This window comes from Nycticebus coucang, chromosome X (assembly GCF_027406575.1).
Source record: "Nycticebus coucang isolate mNycCou1 chromosome X, mNycCou1.pri, whole genome shotgun sequence".
NCBI classification, from domain to species: domain Eukaryota; kingdom Metazoa; phylum Chordata; class Mammalia; order Primates; family Lorisidae; genus Nycticebus; species Nycticebus coucang.
The window spans coordinates 124,534,885-124,556,063 of record NC_069804.1 but is presented as its reverse complement, the minus strand read 5'-3'; positions in this window follow the sequence as shown (position 1 = coordinate 124,556,063).

Sequence of the window (21,179 nt, the reverse complement as noted above, 5' to 3'; positions counted from 1 at the left end):
AGAAAGCAGAACGTTCACTGTCAGAATTATGGGACTTTATGAAGCGTTCCAACATACGAGTTATAGGAATTCCAGAAGAGGAAGAAGAATGCCCCAGAGGAATGGAAGCCATACTAGAGAATATTGTAAATGAAAATTTCCCAAACATCAGCAAAGATTCTGACACACTGCTTTCAGAGGGATATCGGACCCCAGTTCACCTCAACTCTAACCGAGCTTCTCCAAGACACATTGTGATGAACCTGTCCAAAGTCAAGAAAAAAGAAAAGATTCTGCAAGCTGCCAGGAGTAAGCGCCTGTTGACCAACAGGGGCAAATCCATCAGAGTGACGGCAGACTTCTCTAATGAAACTTTCCAAGCAAGAAGACAATGGTCATCTACCTTTAATCTACTTAAACAGAACAATTTCCAGCCCAGAATTCTGTACCCTGCTAAGCTAAGCTTCAAAATTGACGGAGAAATCAAATCATTTACGGATATACAAACATTGAGGAAATTCTCCACAACAAGACCAGCTCTACAGGAAATACTTCAACCTATTCTGCACACTGACCACCACAATGGATCAGCAGCAAAGTAAGAACTCAGAAATTAAAGGACAGAACCTAACCTCCACACTGATGCAAAAGACAAAACTAAGCAATGGACTCTCACAAAATAAGACAAATAGAATACTACCACATTTATCAATTATCTCAATAAATGTTAATGGCTTGAATTCCCCACTGAAGAGACATAGATTGGCTGACTGGATGAAAAAACACAAGCCATCCATTTCTTGTCTGCAAGAAACACACCTGGCTTCAAAAGACAAATTCAAGCTCTGAGCCAAGGGTTGGAAGACAATTTTTCAGGCAAATGGAATTCAGAAGAAAAGAGGAGTTGCAATCTTATTTTCAGATACATGTGGATTTAAAGCAACTAAAGTCAAAAAAGACAAAGATGGTCACTTTATATTGGTCAAGGGAAAACTACAACAAGAAGACATTTCAATTCTAAATATTTATGCACCCAATTTAAATGCTCCCAGATTCTTGAAGCAGACCTTACTCAGTCTGAGCAATATGATATCTGATAATACCATCATAACAGGGGACTTTAACACTACTCTTACAGAGCTGGACAGATCCTCTAAACAGAAATTAAACAAAGGTATAAGAGATTTAAATGAGACCCTAGAACAACCGTTCTTGATAGATGCATATAGAACACTCCACCCTAAATATAAAGAATATACATTCTTCTCATCACCCCATGGAACATTCTCCAAAATTGATCATATCCTGAGACACAAAACAAATATCAACAGAATCAAAAGAATTGAAATTTTACCTTGTATCTTCTCAGACCATAAGGCACTAAAGGTGGAACTCAACTCTAACAAAAATGCTCAACCCCACCCAAAGGCATGGAAATTAAACAATCTTCTGTTGAATAACAGATGGGTGCAGGAAGAAATAAAACATGAAATCATTAACTTCCTTGAGCATAACAACAATGAAGACACAAGCTACCAAAACCTGTGGGATACTGCAAAAGCAGTTTTGAGAGGAAAATTCATCGCTTTAGATGCCTACATTCGAAAAACAGAAAGAGAGCACATCAACAATCTCACAAGAGATCTTATGGAATTGGAAAAAGAAGAACAATCTAAGCCTAAACTCAGTAGAAGAAAAGAAATATCCAAAATCAAATCAGAGATCAATGAAATTGAAAACAAAAGAATCATTCAGAAAATTCATGAAACAAGGAGTTGGTTTTTTGAAAAAATACATAAAATAGATAAACCATTGGCCAGACTAACTAGAAATAGAAAAGTAAAATCTCTAGTAACCTCAATCAGAAACGACAAAGGGGAAATAACAACAGATCCCACAGAGATACAAGAGATCATCTCTGAATACTACCAGAAACTCTATGCCCAGAAATTTGACAATGTGAAGGAAATGGATCAATATTTGGAATCACACCCTCTCCCTAGACTTAGCCAGGAAGAAATAGAGCTCCTGAACAGACCAATTTCAAGTACTGAGATCAAAGAAACAATAAAAAATCTTCCAACCAAAAAATGCCCTGGTCCAGATGGCTTCACTCCAGAATTCTATCAAACCTTCAAGGAAGAGCTTATTCCTGTACTGCAGAAATTATTCCAAAAAATTGAGGAAGAAGGAATCTTCCCCAACACATTCTATGAAGCAAACATCACCCTGATACCAAAACCAGGAAAAGACCCAAACAAAAAGGAGAATTTCAGACCAATCTCACTCATGAATATAGATGCAAAAATTCTCAACAAAATCCTAGCCAATAGATTACAGCTTATCATCAAAAACGTCATTCATCATGATCAAGTAGGCTTCATCCCAGGGATGCAAGGCTGGTTTAACATACGCAAGTCTATAAATGTTATCCACCATATTAACAGAGGCAAAAATAAAGATCACATGATCCTCTCAATAGATGCAGAAAAAGCATTTGATAAAATCCAGCATCCTTTTCTAATTAGAACACTGAAGAGTATAGGCATAGGTGGCACATTTCTAAAACTGATTGAAACTATCTATGACAAACCCACAGCCAATATTTTACTGAATGGAGTAGAACTGAAAGCTTTTCCTCTTAGAACTGGAACCAGACAAGGTTGTCCTCTGTCACCTTTACTATTCAACATAGTGCTGGAAGTTCTAGCCAATACAATTAGGCAAGACAAGGAAATAAAGGGAATCCAAATGGGAGCAGAGGAGGTCAAACTCTCCCTCTTTGCTGACGACATGATCTTATACTTAGAGAACCCCAAAGACTCAACCACAAGACTCCTAGAAGTCATCAAAAAATACAGTAATGTTTCAGGATATAAAATCAATGTCCACAAGTCAGTAGCCTTTGTGTACACCAATAACAGTCAAGATGAGAAGCTAATTAAGGACACAACTCCCTTCACCAGAGTTTCAAAGAAAATGAAATACCTAGGACTATACCTAACAAAGGAGGTGAAGGACCTCTATGAAGAAAACTATGAAATCCTCAGAAAGGAAATAGCAGAGGATATTAACAAATGGAAGAACATACCATGCTCATGGATGGGAAGAATCAACATTGTTAAAATGTCTATACTTCCCAAAGCAATCTACCTATTCAATGCCATCCCTATCAAAGTACCTACATCGTACTTTCAAGATTTGGAATAAATGATTCTGCATTTTGTATGGAACCAGAAAAAAACCCGTATAGCTAAGGCAATTCTTAGTAATACAAATAAAGCTGGGGGCATCAGCATACCAGATTTTAGTCTGTACTACAAAGCCATAGTGCTCAAGACAGCATGGTACTGGCACAAAAACAGAGACATAGACACTTGGAATCGATTTGAAACCCAAGAAATGAAACTAACGTTTTACAACCACCTAATCTTTGATAAACCAAACAAGAACATACCTTGGGGGAAAGACTCCCTATTCAATAAATGGTGTTGGGAGAACTGGATGTCTACATGTAAAAGACTGAAACTGGACCCACACCTTTCCCCACTCACAAAAATTGATTCAAGATGGATAAAGGACTTAAATTTAAGGCATGAAACAATAAAATCCTCAAGGAAAGCATAGGAAAAACACTGGAAGATATTGGCCTGGGGGAAGACTTCATGAAGAAGACTGCCATGGCACTTGCAACAACAACAAAAATAAACAAATGGGACTTCATCAAACTGAAAAGCTTCTGTACAGCTAAGGAGACAATAACGAAAGCAAAGAGACAACCTACACAATGGGAAAGGATATTTGTATATTTTCAATCAGACAAAAGCTTGATAACTAGGATCTATAGACAACTCAAATTAATCCACATGAAAAAAGCCAACAATCCCATATATCAATGGGCAAGAGACATGAATAGAACTTTCTCTAAAGACGACAGATGAATGGCTAACAAATACATGAAAAAATGTTCATCATCTCTATATATTATAGAAATGCAAATCAAAACAACCCTGAGATATCATCTAACCCCAGTGAGAATGGCCCACGTCACAAAATCTCAAAACTGCAGATGCTGGCGTGGATGTGGATAGAAAGGTACACTTTTACACTGCTGGTGGGACTGCAAACTAGTACAACCTTTCCGGAAGGAAGTATGGAGAAACCTCAAAGCACTCAAGCTAGACCTCCCATTTGATCCTGCAATCCCATTGCTGGGCATCTACCCAGAAGGAAAAAATCCTTTTATCATAAGGACACTTGTACTAGACTGTTTATTGCAGCTCAATTTACAATCGCCAAGATGTGGAAACAGCCTAAATGCCCACCAACCCAGGACTGGATTAACAAGCTGTGGTATATGTATACCATGGAATACTATTCAGCCATTAAAATTATGGAGACTTTACATCCTTTGTATTAACCTGGATGGAAGTGGAAGACATTATTCTTAGTAAAGCGTCACAAGAATGGAGAAGCATGAATCCTATGTACTCAATTTTGATATGAGGACAATTAATGACAAGGTTATGGGGAGGAAGCAGAAAGAGGGATGGAGGGAGTGGGGTGGGGCCTTGGTGTGTGTCACACTTTATGGGGGAAAGACGTGATTGCAAGAGGGACTTTACCTAACAACTGCAATCAGTGTAACTGGCTTATTGTACCCTCAATGAATCCCCAACAATAAAAAAAAAAAAAGAGTTGGAGACCAGCCTGACCAAGAGTGAGACCCCGGCTCTACTAAAAAATGAAAAACTAGTTGGGCCTTGTGTTGGGTGCCTATAGTCCCAGCGACTTGGGAGGCGGAGGCAAGAAGATCACTTGAGCCCAAGAATTTGAGGTTGCTGTGAGTTATGATGCCATGGCACTCCTGCATTCAGCCCAGCACGCAGAATGTGACTCTGTCTCAAAATTAAAAAGGAAAGGAAGGAAAGAGAGAGAGAGAGAAAGGAAATGAAAGGAAGGAAGGAAGGAGAGAAGGGAAGGGAAGGGAAGGGAAGGTTAAGTTAAGTTCCTGGAGTAGAACACATTTCCCTTCCAAAAGGAAGGGAAGGGAAGAGAAGGGAAGGGAAGGGAAGGGAAGGGAAGGGAAGGGAAGGGAAGGGAAGGGAAAGGAAAGTTAAGTTCCTGGAGTAGAACACATTTCACTTCCTTACAAGAGCCCCCAAATATTTAAATTCCTCTTTGAATTTTCTGAAAGAGATGATAAAGGAAGCTTCAGGTCAGGGGAAGTCTCTGTGTTCTTGACTAGGTGATTTCAGAGAACTTAGTGGACTCATGACCCCACAGTCCTTCAGAAGGCTCCAAGTTCACAAGTTCTGAAATGGGATTGAAGTGTTTGGCAAACAGCCGCACTCCCTGTTGCAGTTTCCACACGGCCTGAGCGTACCCAAGGAACATGGCTTTGGATCACTTCCATGACCACCCTTGACTTCTATTAAATGTAAAAACACAGACCAAAGTTTAAATCCCATCTCTACCAGTTCTTAGATGTGTGCAATCTTGGTTATTTCTAGCTCTCAATTTCCCCATATATAAAATTGTGAGAATGAAGATAATGAAGTGTTGGGCGGTGCCTGTGGCTCAAGGAGTAGGGCACCGGCCCCATATACTGGGGGTGGAGGATTCAAACCCAGCCCCAACCAAGAACTGCAAAAAAATTTAAAAAGATAATGAAGTGTTAGCACAGTGTCTGCCACATACTAAGTATTCAGTAAAGGTGAGTAGGAAGGTAGATAGAGAAATAGACAGAGAGGTGACGGGATGCTGTATCTGTAATATCATTGAATTCTTGCCCTTTAGGGGTTCATCTCCTTCCCATTCCCGTTGCTAGACATTTCTGTACTCATTGCCTCAGTGGTGGTATATGACTATCCTAAGGCATAAACAGTGGAATCTTTCTGCTTTAAGAGGGCAAAATCTTCAGGAATGGTGGGCTGGAGCCAGGTCCAAGTGGGTCTTTGAGGCTGTTAACATAAAATTAATCTTTCTAAAGTGAACTATCCAGGGGCATGAATCTATCAACCTCTGGTAACCACCATTGTACTTTCTATTTCTATGGATTTTCCTATCCTGAATATTTTATATAAATGGAATTGTGACCATTTTAGAATTTATCACTACTTCACTCCTTTTTTTTTTTTTTTTTTTTTTCAGTTTTTGGCCGGGGCCAGGTTTGAACCCACCACCACCTCTGGTATATAGGGCTGGTGCCCTACTCCTTGAGCCACAGGCGCCACCCTACTTCACTCCTTTTTATGGCTGAATAGCATTTAATTGTATGGATATACCACTTTTGTTTATGCATTCATCAGTTGATAAATGCTTAGGTTACATTCCTGTATAATTTTTGTATGTATGAACATATGTTTTCAATTCTCTTGGATATCTACACGGGAGTAGAATTGCTGGGTCATATGGTAACTCTGTTCTAGAGAGGGGAATAGATGCCTATAACCAGCAATCAAGAGCCAGTTGGAAATAAGCACATGAAAAGATACTCCACATCATTCCTCCTCAGGGAAATGCAAACCACAACCACAATGAGATACCACTCATCCACTAGGATGTCTATAATCGGAGAGCTAGTAACACGTGTTGGTGAAGATATGGAGAAATTGGAACCCTCATACATTACTGGTGAGATTGTAAAATGGTGCATTTGCTTTGGAAAATAGCCTGGCAGTTTCTCAGAAGGTTGAATATGGAGCCTCTGTATTCGTGAATGTTTCCTGAGCATGGGAGGGAATGATCAGGGCCCGAACAGAGCACATACGGGGCCTCACCCTAATCCTCTGGAAGTGAGATACTCATTAAAAACATGCCCATTCAGGTAGACAGATGGATGTGTGGATGTGGTTAATGTCATTGGTGTTACATTGGTGTTCACTCTGACCCTAACTTCCCACCTCCTTAAGTGGTAGGCATTCTATTGCAAAAGGAATTCTCTTGAAAACAACTGGTGCAGCAAAGACCACCTATGGTTTCCTCTTTTTGTTATAACTGTTTTATTTTTCTTTCTTTTTTTTTTTTTTTTTGTGAAGCATGAGTAGAGGGTTAAACTGTAACTTATATATGCAGTTCACGTTATGTATTTTCCCACCCCTGGATCTTATTCCCACCATTGTACCTCTGGAAATGCCTTGCTCATTCTTTTCATCCTGTATAGATCCTTCCCATTCTGTGAGATCCAAGTCAAATCCCACCTTCTTTGTAAAGTTTTTCCCAATTAACCCTAGAATAAAATTGCCCAGTGACTTGGGAGCTTAGCTCTTCTATATCCTGGTATTTCCAACTAAACACCACAAAAATCCCACTTTATTTAACTTAATATAGTAAAACACCTGATTTTCTCTCCTTATGCTAGAGAAACGGTGGCAGGCACAGAGAGTTTAAGAAGTAATTATGGGAGGGGCGACGCCTGTGGCTCAAAGGATTAGGGCGCAGCCCCCAAATGCCGGAGGTGGTGGATTCAAGCCCAGCCCCCGCCAAAAACTCCAAAAAAAAAAAAAGAAAGAAAGAAATAATTATGGGAGATAAATTTAAAATAAAGCAAATGTAAACTAAATTTTGTGTATAATGCATGGTAAAAGACTTTCATTGTTTGGTTTTACTTGGAATGCTAATTATTTGTGGCGGTATCCTATGCTTTACTTTGGGTTACAAATAAGTGGGATGAGAAATAAACAAGTTTGGTTTCTAGTTTTTTTTATGCTTGTTTGTTTGTTTCTTAGACAGACTCTCACTCAGTCACCCTGGAGTTGAGTGCTGTGGCGTCATATGTCACAGCAACCTCAAACGCTTGGACTCAAGTGATTCTCTTGCCTCAGCCTCTTGAGTACCTGGGACTACAGGCACCCGCCACAAGGTCACGCTAGTTTTTAGAGACCGGGTCTCGCTCTTACTCAGGCTGGTCTCCAACTCCTGAGCTCAAGCTATCCACCCACCCTCCCAGAGTACTGTGATTACAGGCATGAGCTGTCGCGCCAGGCCCTCTAGTTTAGTTTAGTTGCTAATTCATATATTAACTTTGAGTTCCCTTAACCCTCCCTATAAATCAATCGGAAAATGAGAACAGTACTATCTGCTGATTCCTACACATTCTATCTTCTTTTCTTTGCTCGCCCTTTTCCCCTGATTCATACCTTAATCATCTTTAGCTTAGGCCATTGCTACTCAAAATGTGGTCTTCAGCCAAGCAGCAGCTTGTTAGAAACATGGAATCTCAGGCTCTACTCCAGACCTACCAAATCAGAATCCACATTTTAACAAGATCTTTAAGTGATTCGTGTGCACATTAAAATTTGAGAAGCCCTGGTCTCCACTAATTACAGCCTCTTAGCTGGTTTCTCTGGCCCTTCTCTGGCCCCTTCCGGTCTGCCCTCTATATTGCAACTAAGATCTTTTCAATAGGCCGAGATTATATTATTTCTCTACTTAAAATCCCTCAGGAAGCCTTGCACAGTAGCACATGCTTGTAGTCCCAGCTACTTGGGAGCCTGAAGCAGAAGGATTGCTTGAGCCCAGGAGTTCAAGACTGTAGCGCAATATGATCATGCCTATGAATAGCCACTGCAGGTCAGCCTGGGCAACATAGTGAGACCTCGGCTCTAAAGATAAGCAAATAAAATCTATTAGGGCCTCCATATTAGAGGATAGGCACTAGACTCAAACATACTAGGTTCAAGTCCTGCCTGAACCACCTACTAGTGTTGTGACTTTTGACAAGTGATACAAACTTCTCTTGGCTCCGGTTTCTTTGTTTGTAAAATGGGGGGAAAAAGTCTAGTCTAACCTGCTAAGGGTAGGGTGACATTTGCATGAGTCTGTATATGCAGAAATTTATGAAGATGAAAATGTGATGTTTGGGATTTAATTCCAAATAGTCCATGGTAGTGGAGTGGGTGTGGAGGGGAGTAGAAATGAAGCAGGATTAGTGTGGTAGACTGTGTTTTCCAAATATGGCTGCAACGATATCTCTCATCCTATGTGATCTTTTAAAATGTGACCTTGCCTCCTCCTCTGCCTTGAAGACATGGAATCTAATTCCACTCTCCTAGAATATTAGCCTTATAATTCACGTAGAACCAACATAGCAGAAGTGATGCTATGTGACTTCTAAGGTAAGGTCAGAAAAGGTCATGAAGCTTCCACATACTTCTCTTGGGTACTTGCTCAGGGAGAAGCCAGTTAGAAGTCTGACTGTTATGCTAGATAAATTACATTTATTTATTTTTTATTTTTGTTGTTTTGTTTTCTTTGCTGTTGTTGTTGAGACAAAGTCTCACTTCTGTTGCCACAGGCTAGAGTCCCGTGGCGTCATAGCTCACAGATACCTCAAAGTCCTGGGCTGAAGCAATCCTCTTGCCTCAGCCTCCTGAGAAGCCGAGACTAATAGGAGCCTGCCAAAATGCCCAGCTAATTTTTCTGTCTTTTTTTAGGCAGAGATAAAGTGTCCCTCTTATTCAGACTAATCTCAAACTCCTGAGTTCAATCAATCTATCTGCTTCGGCCTCCTAGAGTGCTAGGATTACAGGTGTGAGCCAATGCACCAGCCTAGAGAGGCTACATTTAGCTACTCCAGTCAACAGTTCCAGCTCCTCTCAGCCTTCCAGCCATTCCCATCAAGGCCCCAGGTGTAGGAGTCTTGGATTCTCCAGACCAGTTCATCCATCAGCTGAACACTACTCAGTGCTACAAAGAGCAGAATTGCCCAGGCAAGCCCTGCCCAAATTCCTGGCTCCCCAAATGGCTGGATATCATGAAATACTTGTTGTTTTCTGCCACTGAGTTTGGAGGGTAGTTTTTTATGGAGCAATAGAGTACCACAAAAATTGGCATGAGTTGATAATTGTTGAAGCTGGGTAATGGGTACATGGAAGTTCATTATACCATTTTTTCTACTTTTACACAAGTGTGAATTTTTATATTATTTTTTAAAAGAATATGTAAATACTCAGCTCAAAGTCAGTAGTCAATAAATAGTAGCTATTGTTATTGTGAACAATAGTACTCAATAAATGATAGCTGTTCTTGCTGTGAATGGAATGAAGTTCAAATTTGGTAGCACGGCATTCAGGGTCCTCTTGCTAAACTGGCTCCTGCACTTCAAAATCATCTCTCACCAACTCACATCTTTCTCTTCATTCTTACATGCTCCAGAAATTACCAAAATACTTATAGTTCTTAGCATATGACATGCTGTTTTTTGCCTACATGATACTGTCTGTGTTGCTTTCTCTTTTGCGGGGTATTTGCCCATCTTTGTTCCCATATAGTATTTCAAGATTCAGTTCAGATGCAATACCATCAGGGAAGCTTTTTCTGACACATAGAATTTATTCCTCTTGTTAAGCCCCTACTCTAGACAAACTTCTTCCAAGGCATAAAGACTAGTTTATTATGGCTCAGTGCCCGTAGCACAGTGGTTATGGCACCAGCCACATACATTGAAGTTAGTGTGTTCGAACCAAGCCAGGGCCAGCTGACCAACAATGACAACTGCAACAAAAAATAGCTGGGCGTTCTGGTGGGCACCTGTAGTCACAGCTATTTGGGAGGCTGAGGCAAGAAAATCGCTTAAGCCCAAGAATTTGAAGTTGCTGTGACCTGTGACGCCACGGCACTCTACCCAGGGCGACATAGTGAGACTCTGTCTCAAAAAAAAAAAAAAAAAAAAAAAAAGACTAGTTTATTATAGCTTTGTGTCTGTTTCCCTTTACCAGACTGTGAAATTTCCCCACTGTACTATGTGTGGGGAGATTCAGCGGTGTACGTGACAAAGTCTCTTGAAGCTTACAATGCAAACAGGGAAGGCAGACAATAAAAAAAAAATAAATCTATAATTAAATTGTGACAAGTCCTATGAAAGATGAGGAGAGAAGGGGCAAAAGAAGGAAGTCCTCCCTGAAAAAAGTCCACAAATGATGTATGTGTTGAGCCTGGAGGATGAGGAGGAGTTAACTTTATTCATTAATATACTTAAGCCAATGCCTAGCACAAGGCTTGGCACAGAGTAGGATGCATTAAATAGTTATTGAATGAACTAACTCTGTCTCAATCATAAGTTTCTCATGAGGATCACATGTGATAACATCTGCAAAAGTTCTTTGGAGAGTATAAAGTACAACACAAGTGCAACTTCATTACAGGCTATATCCTGAGAGGATAGGAAGCAGAATCCCCCCTTTCGTCAGTGAACTTCTGCAGACAAGCAAGTTCTGCCCTAGCCAAGCGTATCCACGCATACAATCTTCTCCCCAAACATAATTTTCCCATTCTGTTTGGATCAGCAACGTGGCCTTTAATGAGATACAGGGGGGAGTAGACACATAGCTTTTGTGGGTGTAGGCTTGGATGAAGTCCTTTGGCAGGAAGGCAGCCAGCTCTAGTGCATTGACTTGAAGATTAAACGAGATGATTTTCAAGGCTGGAGGGGGTATGCTAAAGAGAGTGGGAAATGGGCAAGGTGATTAAGAATAGTAATACTAACTCCATGTTTGCCCTAAAATATGATCTGAATGCATGTTCCAGTACCGGAGTTACTCCTCTCACTTTTCTTTACCTCCCTGACTTATGGTTGTCCAAATATCCCCTGTTTTCAATAAGACCAGAAGAGAATTAACACATGTTTAGCATCTGCCATGTGAAAGACACTATGATATGCGTTTTGAAAACACAATAGATGGGGCAGACTGTCTAGATTTACACCTCACATCAAAATACCTGAATCAAAACCATCTACTTGAAGTATATTTACCCTAATTCAGATACTTTATGTCCAATAAGGTAGCCTTGCCTATCTCCCAATCTAAATTGCCATTGCACAAGAAAAATATATTGCCACATGGTGGGTGAGTTGTGTGCCTTCTAGCCCCGGCTCTCCCTCTATGGGAAACAGGCAAGTCTGTTTCCCACTCTACATCTCAGGCCCATCTGTACATGAGGGCATGGGTGATAAAAGTGATTTTCTTTCTTTTTTTTTTCTTTAAACAGAGTCTTACTCTGTCACCCTGGGTAGAGTGCCATGGCATCATAGCTCACAGCAACCTCAAACCCTAGGGTTCAAGCTATCCTCTTGCCTCAGCCTCCTGAGTAGCTGGGACTACAGGTGCCCACCACAATGCCCAGCTGGTTTTCCTATTTTTAGTAGCGATGGGGTCTCACTCTTGCTCAAGGTGATCTTAAACGCCCCAGCTCAGGCAATCCACCTGCCTGGCCTTCCAGAGTGCTAGGATTACAAGCATGAGCCACTGTGCTTGGCCTAAAAGTGATTTTCAAACTACATTTCTATGGGAAGCTAAAGTTTTGAGTAGGGAACTCAGGGGACTCTATGAGTGTAAAGAGCAGAACTGGCAGAGAACTGAGTACACCCTTTTTTGTGTCAACCAGGACAGTGAACTCCTTCCATCTTTTTTTATTTATTACTCTTTCTAATAAGATGCCTATTGAAATAAGGGTTTTATTTTATTATTATTATTTTTTTTTTGAAGAGACAGAGTCTTACTTTATTGCCCTTAGTAGACTGCCGTGGTGTCACATAGCTCACAGCAACCTCCAACTCCTGGCCTTAGGCAATTCTCTTGCCTTAGCCTCCCGAGTAGCTGGGACTATAGGCGCCGGCCACAATGCCTGGGTATTTTTTTTTTGTCACAGTTTAGTCAGGGTCAAACTGGATACATATATCCTCAGTATATGGGGCCGATGCCCTACCCACTAAACCACGGGCGCCACCAGAAATAAGGGTTTTATTTATAAATTTCTTTTCTAACCATGAAGTAGATATCTAAGTTCTATTTTTTGTGCTAAAATTCTATGGTTTTAAAGGAATCCTGTAACTAGTCATTGGGTGCAATAATCTATTTCTAAAGGAAAGTATAGATTAAAAAGTGTTTTGACAATATTATCTTATTTGATATCCAATACTAACCTGAGGTTTAAAGAATGAGAGATCAAGGCCGGGCGCAGTGGCTCATGCCTATAATCCTAGCACTCTGGGAGGCCAAGGCAGGTTGATCACCTGAGCTCATAGGTTTGAGGTTACCCTGAGCCAGAGTGAGACCTCTTATCTTAAAATAGCATGGCATTTTGGCAGGCGCCTATATTCCCAGCTACTCGGGAGGCTGAGGCAAGAGAATCTCTTGACCCGAAGAGTTTGAAGTTGCTGTGAGCTATGATGCAAAGCACCCTACAGAAGGTAACAAAGTGAGACTCTGTCCTCTCCCCCCCAAAAAGAATGAGAGATCAAGAGAACTAGAACTGTTTGCCTGAGCTGCTAAAAGTTAGGGAATGACTTGAAAACCACGTCTTCTGATGGTGATTGCTTTTCTAGTCTCCACTGCATTATATTACAACACTTTTCAAAATTTGGCTCTGCTGAGACACAATGAGAAAAAAAGTTCCTCAGAAGCAATGTTGGGCAGCACAGACCCTGAAATCAGAAAATTCTTTGGCACCCTGGGTATTTCAGTTACAGAAGTAAAATCAACTAAGTATACATTCAATATGTTCAATTCCCAACAGGCCACACTTGGAAAGTACCCAGCCAGAGTGTTGAGCTGTTCCTCCCCTCTCTGTACAAGGGAGAACTTGTTCAAGAAAATGATGCAACTCATCATCTAATGAAAGCATTCTCCATATGGGAATGACTAGAGAATACACAAATGCTTTGTTTAAACCTTAAACAAAGGTCTTAATTTAGACCTTTACGTAGATGGTTATGACTGGAACAAAACAGAGATCACCCAGTGCAAAATTCTACTGATGGACATAGAACTGGCTTAGTGGCAAATTTAGGACAGACCTTTGGAGGCAGTATGGTATAATGAAATGAATGGACCTCTGAGTCACATAGATCTGGGCTTGAATTTGAACTCTTTCCTGCCTGTGCAACTTGGAACAGTTTAATGAATCTCTCTGATCCTTAGTTTTCTAATCTGTAAAATTGGAATAATTCCTCCTAAGGGGTATTCAAGCTTCTGCTGGGTGTAAATTGCTTAATTTTACTAAGACTGTCTTTGAAATGTAGGCAAAAATAAGTACTTTGTAAGATTAATACCTATTTGGTAGGCATGCTGTAGTTTCACATGATTTTCCAAATATTTAACAACTAACTGGTAAATCGTGGCCACTGACCAATCAGAGCAGCACCTGCTGAAAACAATTGGTTTGACCATGTTGGTGCATAATTGCAGCACAGCCGATATGTGTGGAAATTACGTGACATGAAACGCAATAGATATGTAATGAATTATATTTATGTTTCTTTCCCCATCTGTTCTTACTTTTAGTCCTCTTTCCATCACATCAGACTACTGAAGTAGAAGAATCTAACTCCTCCACCATTACATAAATTATGTTTCTCCTTCTGATGTCTTTTTTTTTAAGATAGAGTCTACCAATTAATGACATGGTGGGGCATGGGGGAAGGGGAGAGCAGACAGAGAAGGAGGGAGGGGGTGAGGGAAAGGAAAAGAAAAAAAAGAAAAGAAAATAGTTATTAATTCTCACATAAATTTGATTTAATTTTGACCAAAATACATTACTTAAACATTAATTTTTAATTCAACTTGTCGATATATTGTATAGGATATTGCATCCCCATTTATAAGTGAAATGTGTTTGTAATTTCCCTTTATAATAATATATTTTTTTCCAATTTTAATATCAGGTGTATCCAGATGAAGTAGAATGATTTTGAAGTATTTCTTCTTTTTCTATTGTTTATGAGATTTGGCATGATCTGTTTTTTGAAATTATCTTTTTCTTTAATAAATATTAGTTGTCTATTTTTTGAGACTTTGTGAAAAAAATAATAAGAATTTAACTGATGACTGCGTACTGAACCTCTGAGTATTCTATAATAGACATACTCTTATTTGACAATGTGTGTTACTTTTTTGCATTATTATTATTATTGCTCAATATTTCATTGCAGCAATCTTCTGATTTCTTTTCTGAATGTATTTATCTTCGTTTGTTCTTTACGAGGTTTTTGTTTCTAGTCCCTATCTTAAACATTGTTGTTGTTATTAAATTTTAAGCCTTTTTAATTTTGTGAAGGCAAAAAGTAGAAACCAAATAAGCACATAAGACTCTATGTAAAAAAGATAGAGTCTTACTCTGTTGCCCTGGGTAGAGTGCTATGGCATTCTAACTCACAGCAACCTCAAACTCTTGGGCTTAAGTGATCCTCTTGCCCCAGCCTCCTTATAGCTGGGACTACAGGCACCTGCCACAATGCCTGGCTAATTTTTCTATTTTTAGTAGAGACAGAGTCTCACTCTTGCTCAGGCTGGTCCTGAATGACTGAGCTCAGGTGATCCACCCACCTCTGCCTTCCAGAGTGCTAGGATTACAGGTGTGAGGCACCATGCCCAACCTCTCCTTCTGACTTTATAATTTTCTTTGGGCTCCTTATGCAATAATGCTGTTTTAATGTCTTGACATTTCAGTGGAATAAATTTTATGCTTCATGATTTGAAATTTATACTTCTGTGATAATACCAGGATGTTCATAGAATCTATTCTAAGGAACTCTGGGAGACTTCGTTACACATCTTGTGAAGCTGCAATGGAGTAAGCTCACTTGAATCATCTTTGAGGGAGAGGTAAACCTGTGTGAGTTGAAAAGATTGATGTTTTTTGGAAAAGAGCCAAAAGAGCCCAGTTCAGACCTGGAGTATGCAGTGGTTTAAAGAACTATTTTTAAAAAGTTGGGAATAGTAAGGAAAACAGATGTTACAGACTTCAGAGCCACAAATCGGTAGCTCCATTAATGCCTAACACTATTGCCAGTAAATACCTGAGGAAGGGAGAGAGGGTGAGAAGAAAGAAGTGGTGAATAACGTGTGGTTAGGGTGGAAATGGCTTAGAAAAAGAGTAAGTCAGCTGATCAACCAGTCCACCAAAAGTCAAAGAAAGACTGTTACATATCCAGCACTGACACACTTCCAGCTCCGCCTTGTAAAGTTGTCGCTCTCTCACAAGACTCAACTAGTCTTTTCATCTTTGCCTGCTTCTCCAGTTGACACAGGTATGAAGTTCAAAAAGGGGATTCCTGTTTGCTTGGAGGGAATAAGACTTTTTTTTTTGTAGAGACAGAGTCTCACTTTATGGCCCTCGGTAGAGTGCCGCAGCCTCACACAGCTCACAGCAAACTCCAGCTCCTGGGCTCAAGCGATTCCCTTGCCTCAGCCTCCCGAGTAGCTGGGACTACAGGCGCCCGCCACAATGCCCGGCTATTTTTTGGTTGCAGTTTGGCCGGGGCCGGGTTTGAACCCGCCACCCTCGGTATATGGGGCCGGTGCCTTACCGACTGAGCCACAGGCACCGCCCAAGGGAATAAGACTTAGTAAGCATTGTGGAGAGATTAGTGACAACTGGGAGCTCTTCCCAAAGGAACTAGGATCAGCCTTCAAGAGTTAATGTTCTTCAAACGGAATGTACATATTCCCAAGGTACATTAAGAATTAAAAAGATACAAAGGTAAGTATTATTTGTGTGTCTATCTGTTTTTAACCGATTTCCAGATTTTTAACTTCCATGTGCACTCTTTCCTAAACTTTATCTGTGTGAAACGTGCCTAATGCTTCTACTTTCCACCTTCTTTCTCCCATCTTACAAAAGAAAAGCACATCTCAACCTCATCTAAAGGCTTACCTTGGTGCCTGGACCCAGGTACAAAACCTTTCTGGGCACCAAATGTGCCCACCGGAAATATTGGTGTTGATATAGAGAAAAAGCATTATTTTAATGATGCTGTCATTGGAAGTTCAGTACTTGTCTCCAAGGCTAAGTGAGAAGGAAGAATAAGGGCAAGTCGTTTGAGAAAAAGAAAAGAGAAGTTTATTAATTTGGCAGCAAATGAGGAGGGTAGCAGACTAGAATTTCAAAAGGCCACCATCCTGCTTATTAAGCATAAATGTAGGGTTTTTTAAAAGGGAAGGTGTCCGTGGTTAAGCTTGGGTCTAAGTGACCAGTGTCACATGTTTTGGCTTCAGGCAGTTGTTCAAGTATAGCCGGTGGTTTATCTCCTGGGAGGACTATCTCATCTTTGTCTGGACAATTCTGTTGAGGCACCTTCTGTAGTTTAAGATGCTAGAAAATATTCCATTAGCTAGAAATGTCACAAAGAAAAAAGAAAGAAAAGGAATCTAGAGAACAAACAAGAAAGAACATATTTCTGCCACTTTAATTACTGGCCTCATGTAGGAATGCAAGTTTTAATTCCCAAAAAGTGTGGAGATTTTAAGGAGACAAATAGTAAAACATTTTCCCCTTTCTTCAGACCTTTACCTCTGTTACAATGGAATAACAAGTCCTTGTGTCAAGGCACATGGTTTCTAATGCCTTGCTTTCAACAAAATCTGAGGAGGGTTTAAAGAAATTGTCATTTGAAAAAAAAAAAAGAAATTGTCGTTTGACAGATCATTACATATAAAATTTATGATGATTGTTCTGAAATTTGGGGCATAGATTTAGGAAAGTGCTCAATTGAATGATATTGTTTTAACTAAACTACTTTCATTCCAAGCCACTTGTTTATGTGAACAAGTTTTCTGAACATCTTAACTGTACTAAAATGGTAAACTTAGTCTCACTGTAACATAAATAACATTCATCCACAGGGATATATAATCTACTTTTATTTAAAAAATTCCCTTCTATCACATAAAGATATATGGTCTCATATTCTATTTTTGTTTATTAACTATGCGGTTTTATAATACATTTGTATTATTTCAAACAACTATGTACTAATGACTATAAAAAATAGTCCAAAAAAAGAAATAGTCCAAAAGACTGAGAACCTTACATACAGAGGAAATAAGAATATTTTACAATGTAGGTTTATACATGTTTTATGACAGAGATTCATGTGTGACAACAAAAGACATTCAAATATAAAAATACACTACATTAAGATACAATTCTGTAGAGAAGAATGAAAATACAGGTTCAAGAGAAAAAAGTATGATGTAGAATTTCTGTTCAAAAGGAGTTTGTTCATGTATCTTTTAAATGGATAATGGTGGACATCAAACTGCCATGGTAATTGATCCCCCCTAATGTATTTAAAGGAAGGACACAACATGCCAGAAATTATCCTACTTGCGATATTTAACCAATAAATCCGTCCTTAAAAATCTGTTGGATATCATTGGGAAGGTTGAGATGGGAGGCTCACTTAAGGCCAGGAAGTTGAGAACCAGCCTGGGCAACATAGTGAAACATAGTCTCTTTGTTTGTTTGAGACAGTGCCTTGGGTAGAGTTCCTTGGTGTCAAGGCTCACAGCAACCTCAAACTCTTGGGCTGGAGAGATCCTCTCACCTCAGCCTCCAGAGTACCTGAGTCTACGGGCGCCTACACAGCTAATATTTCTGTTTTTAGTGGGAACAGGGTCTTGCTCTTGTTCATGCTGGTCTAGAACTCCTGAGTTCAAGCAATCCACCTGTCTCTCTGCCTCTCAGAATGTTGGGATTATAGGCATGGGCCACCACACCTGGCAGGGACATTGTCTCTTAAAAAAAAAAATGTCATTAGATGTCAACTGTTAGGTGTGTTATGGAACACATAGTTTTTCCAAAATTGTTTTAGAGGTTATGAAAGTAAAAATATTTGAAGATTACAGTCTTAGGTGGAAAATTCACTAAAGATGTTTTAAATTAACCTTCAGCATATTTCTGTTTTCAAGAGTTATCAAGGATGAAGAAAATTGTAGCCATTGTGTCACTCATTTATTCTCTCTGTAAGCCAGAATAGGACCTATTCCTGGGTCAGACACAAAGCGTCCATCCCACTCTAAGAGATGGCTCTCCAGCATCCCGACCTTCAACCCTCCTTGCCACTTGCACCTTCACACCCATCTAGCCTTCTTATAGTTCTCCCTGCTTCCCCTCTCTTAACTCAAACTTTCAACAGAGCTTCCCTTCTCCCTTCACCTGAATACAGACAATTCTTTTTTTTTTCTTTGATACAGTGTCAAGCTTTCACCCTGGATAGGGTGCCGTGACATCACAGCTCACAGCAACCTCAAACTCTTGGACTCAAGTGATTCTCTTGCCTCAGCCTCCCAAGTGGCAGACAATTTTTTAAGGATAGGATAAATGCAAAAGAGATATAAATTGATATGTTCAGAAACCAAAAGAGAGAGGTTTAAGGCTATAGTCATTAGAAACTACAACCGGCTGCTAGGGGCTCCCAGCTCACCCTCTTCTCCAGAGAATTTCCTGGGCTGATGGGAGCTGCCTACCCAGGAGGTGACACCCCAGTGTGAAAGTGGCCCCTATCCAGAGACATATTGATAAGGGCTTCAAAAGTTTGGTCCTTGATACAGAGGGAACAACACTGCTTGCGGTGTATGTTCAAGAGTCATCTGCTGGCCCCGCGTGGGGACTAATACCTGTTATAGCACTCTCGGAGGCTGAGGCAGGTGGATTGCTTGAGAAGAGGAATTAGAGACCAGCCTGAGCAAAAGTAAGACCCAGTCTCTACAAAAACTTAACCAGTTGTTTGGGGGTGAGTGGGGGAAGGTGCTGTAGTCCCAGCTTCTCAGGAGGGTGAGGCAGGAGAATGGCTTGAACCCAGGAGTCTGAGCTTGCTGTGAGATACGCTGAGGCCACGGCACTCTACTCTGGGCATCAGAGTGAGACTCTGTCAAAAAAAAAAAAAAATGAACCATCTGCCATAGGTAAAGTCAGTATGAGCCTGTCCTTCCCAGCTCTAAAACCAAGCACACCATTCTCCTCCTTGTTGATAAATTCTATCAAGCATCTTTCCCCAAAACAGATAAGTTTGGGACTCATTGAAAATCTGTTGAGGTAGATACCTCCTCTCAACACCAGCCCCTATGATCTCTGACAGTAGCTGGTATCTTAGAGAATTCTAGAAACTCTGTTAGCCCTTCACCACCTGATCAAGACCTTGAACCCAGGGAACCCAGAGCACAGAAACAAGTCATTGCTTGTGATGCATTCATTCCTCTGTTCATTTCTTCAGAAATATGTACTAAGGTCTTAATATGTGTCACAGACTGTTATAGGCTCTTAGGATACATCAATGAACAAAAGAAACATACAACAAAGAAATAAATAGGTGAATTGTACATTTTAAGGAAATAAGTGATGTAGAAAAAGAAAAGATAGAACAAGGTAGGAGAAATCAAAAGCATCAAGGGTGAGAAGTGAAGAGTGGGACGAGGAAGCTGCAGTATTATAACATCTTATCATAAGATTAAATTACTGCAAAACAACACAATTTTCATTTGCAGCACTTTTAAAAGAGATTATTTTTACAGCAATTTTAAATTCACAGCATTTTTTTTTTTGAGACAGAGTGTCACTTTGTTGCCCTTGGTAGAGTGCAGTGGCATCATAGCTCACAGCAACCTCAGACTCTTGGACTCAAGAGATTCTCTTGCCTCAGTCTCCCAAGTCGCTGGGGTACAGCCACCTACCACAAGGCCTGGCTATTTTTTTTGGATTTTTTGGCCAGGGCTCGGTTTAAACCTGCCACCTCCGGCATATGGGGCCAGCGCCCTACTCCTTTGAGCCACAGGTGCCTCCCGCCCAGCTATTTTTAGAGATGAGATCTCTCTCTAGCTCAGGCTGGTTTTAAACTTGGGAGCTCAGGTGATCCTCCCATCTCGGCCTCCGAGAGTCCTGGGATTATAGGCGTGAGCCACCTTGCCCGGCAAATTCACAGCAAAATTGAATGGAAGGGATAGAGATTTCCCACCTACCTCTCACCCCCACACATGCATAGCCTCCGACTGATGATCCTGCATTGATGCATCATAATCACCCAAAGTCCATACTGCACATTAGGGTTCACTCTTGGTGTTGTATCTTCTATGGGTTTAGACAAATCTGTAATGACAGGTACCCACCATTACAGTATCATACAGAGTAGTTTCACTGCCCTAAAAACAAAACAAAACCCTGTGCTCTGCCTATTCAGTCCTCCCTCATTCCTAACCTCTGGCAAACACTGTGATTTGTTTTAAGCTTTTTTATGTTTCTCAGACAGTCTTGCTATGTTGCCCAGCCTTGTCTTGAACTCCTGGATTCAGGGAGATCCTCCTAACTGAGCCTCACAATGTGCTGGGATTACAGGCATGAGCCATCAAGCTTGGTCAAAGCCCTGCTCTTTATACTGTCTCCATAGTTTCATTTATTCCAGAATGTCATATAGTATGTAGACT